The sequence below is a fragment of the Alosa pseudoharengus genome, unplaced genomic scaffold (assembly GCF_046254945.1).
Source record: "Alosa pseudoharengus isolate Yale_2024_CS ecotype anadromous, Long Island Sound unplaced genomic scaffold, YU_APseudo_1.1 YU_APseudo_1.1_scf_19, whole genome shotgun sequence".
NCBI classification, from domain to species: domain Eukaryota; kingdom Metazoa; phylum Chordata; class Actinopteri; order Clupeiformes; family Clupeidae; genus Alosa; species Alosa pseudoharengus.
The window spans coordinates 15989541-15994933 of NW_027468657.1; the positions used below are offsets into that span (position 1 = coordinate 15989541).

The 5393-nt window shown below is 40.0% G+C and overlaps 1 long non-coding RNA gene across 1 annotated transcript; it reads right to left on the reverse strand.

The window, feature by feature from the left end:
• Positions 1-2635: 2635 nt before the first annotated feature.
• Positions 2636-4526, reverse strand: LOC143133100 (uncharacterized). Its single transcript, XR_012988444.1, has 3 exons — positions 4159-4526; positions 3449-3558; positions 2636-3111 (listed from the first exon to the last, which is right to left on the reverse strand). It is a non-coding gene; the product is annotated as an uncharacterized LOC143133100 (long non-coding RNA).
• Positions 4527-5393: the final 867 nt, after the last annotated feature.

Here is a 5393-nt window from a genome sequence, read left to right on the forward strand (position 1 = left end):
TACGGTAAAGTTCTGGCAACCGTGCTGCCTGTACTGTACTGTAATTTTACAGGGAATTTTCTAAGAGTGTACTACACTGTAACATATGCTCTCACACACATACACACACACCTGCATACAGGTATTCACAAAGCAACATGCTTCATATACTTATACAATGTAAACATAACATGACACACACACACACACAACCACTAAGGCTACAAGGGGATTGAGAGAGGGAGAGGGAAAGAGAGAGACTGCTACTGCAGCACAAGGGCAGGCGAGTACACATCTGTAGAAACTTATCCCACCCATAAGCCTGTCACACACAAACGCACACACACACACAAACAAACTGTAGTGTGAAAGTCGCTCAAACTCCAGAATGTACTGTATGTGTGTGTGTGTGTGTGTGTTCAATATGACAACCACTTGAACTCCCGGTTTACTCTGGTACAATTTGTGTTTGTGTGTGTGTGTGTGTGTGTTTGTTGGTCGTGTGGGATTCTGGTACTGATCATTTTGTTGTGATGGATGGATGATAGATAGATGGATGGATGGATAGATGATAGACAGATGGATAGATTGACAGATAAATAGATAGATAGACAGATAGATAAATGAATAGATGGATGGATAGATACGTAGACGGATGGATGATAGATGATTGATAAATGGATGGATAGACATAAATAGATAGATACATAGATAGAAAGATAGATAGATAGATACATAGATAGATAGACAGATAAATAAATGAATAGACAGATGGATAGCCGGATGGATGGATAGATGATAGATGGATGGATAGATCGACATAAATGGATAGATAGACAGATAGATAAATGGATACTGTAGATAGATTGATAGCTAGCTGGATGGATGGATAGATGATAGATAGATGGACAGCTAGATAGATTTTTGGATACACATTTTGCTCATTAATAATTTTTTCACAACACCACCAATTAGCAGAGATGATTCTCCCCGACTGGCTCCTTCACTATATGCCTCCTCTATTAGCAGAGATGATTCTCCCCAACTGGCTCCTTCACTATATGCCTCCTCTATTAGCAGAGATGATTCTCCCTGACTGGCTCCTTCACTATATGCCTCCTCTATTAGCAGAGATGATTCTCCCCAACTGGCTGCTTCACTATATGCCTCCTCTATTAGCAGAGATGATTCTCCCCGACTGGCTCCTTCACTATATGCCTCCTCTATTAGCAGAGATGATTCTCCCCGACTGGCTGCTTCACTATATGCCTCCTCTCCTGTTTGCCAAAAGTCAAAGTCAAAGTCAAAGTCAGCTTTATTGTCAATTTCTTCACATGTTCCAGACATACAACACTGTAAAACCCGACAAGTTAATTGAACTCAAAAAAATTGGTGAAACCGATTACACAAAAAAATTTAAGTAATAGTAACTCGGTTTTGCTAAGTCAAAGAAACTTACCTTTTTTAATTAGTCTTCACTAGCAAATTTTGAGTGTGTTCAACAAGGTTTTTTTAAGTTAAAAAAACATCAACTACATGAGTTCACGGTAATTAATAAAATTAAGCTTAGATAGCTTAATTGGATTTATTTATGTCAGCCTGAAATATTTCATTTTGCTTCAACCAATTCTTTAAATTAAATTTAATTAAACTTAAAAGTTTTAATTTCCAAAAAGTTGAACAAACTTGTCCATTTTGATTAGTTTCAAAAAATTATTAAAAAGGTTGACAAAGGCCAGTGAAATTCTTCTTAATCTTTTATTTTCATGTAAACCATGGAAACAAATACAGGTTGGAGTTCAGAACAGGGCTGTAGTGGAGGCTACATTCAAATAAACACAGTTTAGATCAAGGGCATAAAGACTAGATAGATAGATAGATAGATAGATAGATAGATAGATACTATCTATCTAAATAGATAGATATATAGATACTTTATGACAAATGCCTGACCAATGCTAGGAAATTCAACAATCATTTCAATCCAAAACAACAGGAGTCTTCTTTGGGCAGAGGGATGCATTTGCACTGTTCGTGCTGATCAGAATGAGTTCAACAGTAAGGTCCTCAATATCTGGGAACTCCGATTGAGAGACCTGAAGAAATGAACAAAGAACAATTGTGTGTTAATTGAATATCTAATAGGCATTACATGTCAAGTGATACCATGTCATATTAAGTTTAACATTTTATCTTCAAACTTTTCCAGGGCAGTTGCATTATTGAAATAATTACTTGAAATAATACTAAGTAACTTCCCTGGAGTTTCTTGGTGAAAAAACAAACAGAAAAACAAAAGCTTGAAATGTAACTCCAGCGTTATTCGACACATAGCCCTGTTGTTCGAGGTCACGGCTGTTCGTAAGAATAAAATTAAAAGAATTAAAAAAATTGGTGCAACATAGACTGAGTAGTGGCCCAGCAGCTATTGATAACCTACCAGGGAATTTGGCTTTAGTTTCAGTTCAGTTCAAATGCCTTGTTAGGTTAGTTTAAAGGGGTGGTTCAGGATTTTGGACATAGGACCTCATTTCCAAGTTACCAAGTGTGATATTACATTAATACACAGGATTAGGTGTTATAATCCCTTGTGCCAAGATCCAAGATAACAACACAAGTTGGAGACCGTTTTCAACACGTTTCATCCAGTCCTTCTAGTTGCAGAGTTCGCAGGTGCTAGGCTGGCGCGAGTCAACAGTATGTGTAAGCCTGCCACTAAAAACAGTCTTACCCACTCCATAGTACACCGAGGCAAATAAATATAACGCCTGAATAGACGAGGACTGGATGAAACGTGTTAAAAACGGTCTCCACTGATAAATATCACACTTGCTAACTTGGAAATTAGGTCCTATGTCCAAAATCCTGAACCACCCATTTAAGCTGCTGGACCAGTATTTGCTTTATGTTGTACTCAATTTTCTCATTGTTTTTCATTCTAATAGCATGCGTTGACCTCGAAACAACAGGCCATGGGTCGCTTAATGCCACAGTTACGCTTTAACTGTCATGTCAATAGAAAACATACTTACTTACATCCCATGTCTTTAGAAAAGTGGCATCATCCTCATGGAGGTAGAAAGGAAGGCCACGGAGCGCCACAGCACGTCGGATATTTACATCTGAGGATCCCTGCATGAGAAAACATGGAGTCAAGCCAGTTAATAACTACAAAATGCAATTCAATAGGATTACCTTTCTTTGATAGTACAGCTTCTGAAACCAAAGCATTCTTTTTATCTTAAGTCCATGGAGGAGTTGTAATCTACAAGACCTCTGCTTTCAAAGGGGGTCAAGCACTTGAATATAAGTCAAAGTATGTGGAAACAGGGCCATTGTTAGTAGGCGGTGTGCAATTTCGAGCAAAAACTCAAAATAGGGGGGTAAGTGTAAAGATTTAAAACACATTTGGTCAGAACCACACATGAAATGAATCTATTCCAAGTATTTGTACAAAAGAAATGCTTACCTGAGATTCCAACATGATTGCAGGCCACCACCGAACCAATAGGCTTTGTCTGCGGGGAAGAACGTCTGACTCCTTCTCAATGCCAATGTTGTTTGCATCAACTTCTGAATCTGTGAATTGAAGGACGAATACACATTTGAACATACTGACAATCTCTATTAGGACAATCCACCATCTCATGATGTCGCTTTAAATGCCACTTTAAATGCATCCTTAAATGGCCGAGAACAGTTTGCACATTAAATGGTTGTTTTCACCTACACAGCTGACATGCGAATAATACACATTCTGACTGAGCATGAACTGTGTGTGACCGTGTCAAATGAATTTAGGCTACTGACTTAAATGTGCAGACAGTCAGTAACATGACAGTGGACTAACGTTAATGGAGGAAACATTGCTAACATGCTGTAAACGATAATGTTGCAGGACCTGTGCCCTGTTATCAAGCAGTGCACCACAAAGCTTGCACTTCCAAGCTATTAGTTCATATTTTTAGTACTCACATTGGCAAATTGAGTTAGATCGCTGGCTGATCCAGCAAGTGCTGGCATACAGCAGCCAAATTCTTAGCCGCTAGTGCTAGCTAGTTCTAACTGGATAAAGTTACGTCACGTAGCCTAAGACAATATTTTCAAACATTCGGGTTTTTAAACAATATGATAAAGGACGTGCTTTAGGGTCAACATGCACCTCACTTTTCCACTTACGTTTAATTGCGGGTTTTCTCTCTTCTCGTCGTCTCCTCTCTCGTTTATTTTCACTGCTCTTGTTCTCGTCTCTTGTCATCTGCTGGTCGACCGTTGCCGGCGTCGCTTGTCACTCGGCGTTGGCTAGTTGGTGCTGTACACAAGGTCCACGTATGACAGAAGATCCGCCTACAAATTTGCTACAATTTGCGTGGGGAAGTTTCCCACGCTTTCTATTTTTTCAAATGACTTAAAGCAGACGAGTGCTGTCAACTTAAAAGTTCAAATTTGTTCAAGTAACACAGACGATTAGAGTACTATTAACTTTTTTTCATTTTTGAGTGTTTACAAATCAAAAACATTGTTTTACTTGTACTGTTCGGTTTTACAGTGAAAGAGATCGAAATTGCCACTCCTTCCCCCGTGTTTTTTTTAATAAATATGAACTTTTGTTGTGCATTTTAGCGTACATACACACACACACACACATACACACACATCAAATCTGTAAATGAAGGCCCTGGAGGCCCTTCAATCGTGCGCCTCCTCCTTCACTCCTTCTCCTGCGTGCGCCTCCACGCGTGTCCTTGTGTGTCCTGGTCATTATCAGCGCTGTAAAGTGGACTAAAGGTGTCCAGTGGTGAAACCCCACTCACTGAGCATCAGCGCACACTCCAGTCCTCGATTCACAAAGTGCTCAGCTCATTTATTAAAACATACACACACACACACACACACTGGCAGGGTTGCATTGCATCCTCCTCCATAAGAGTCCCTGTAGAGGTTGCATAACTCCAGTGTTCTCCGGGACCCAATGTGTGTGTGTGTGTGTGTCTGATTGATGAGGTGTCATAGAGTGGGTTAAGGGGGCTTGGCATAGAGGGTTTCTGCGTGGGTCACTGTGGCTTAACAGTTAGTAGTTACCACTAAGGGGTAGCAGTAGTTAGCAGTTACTACTAAAGAGTAGCAGTAGTTAGCAGTTACCACTAAAGTAGATGGGGATGTTAATGGTTGCTTGTGTCTCGATGTGTGTGTGTGTGTGTGTGTGAGGTCGTGTGAGAGTTGACCCGTAGGGTTCTTATGTATGAGGAGTGAAAGAGCATTAAGGGGCATTAGAACACTCAGGCCCACACTTACGTTCCCATTCTCCCACTCGTGATGATGGTGTGTGTGTGTGTGTGTCTGTGTGTGCATCTGCATGTATATACGTGTGAGTGTGTGTGTGTGTGTATCTGTATGTGTATCTGTGTGTGAGA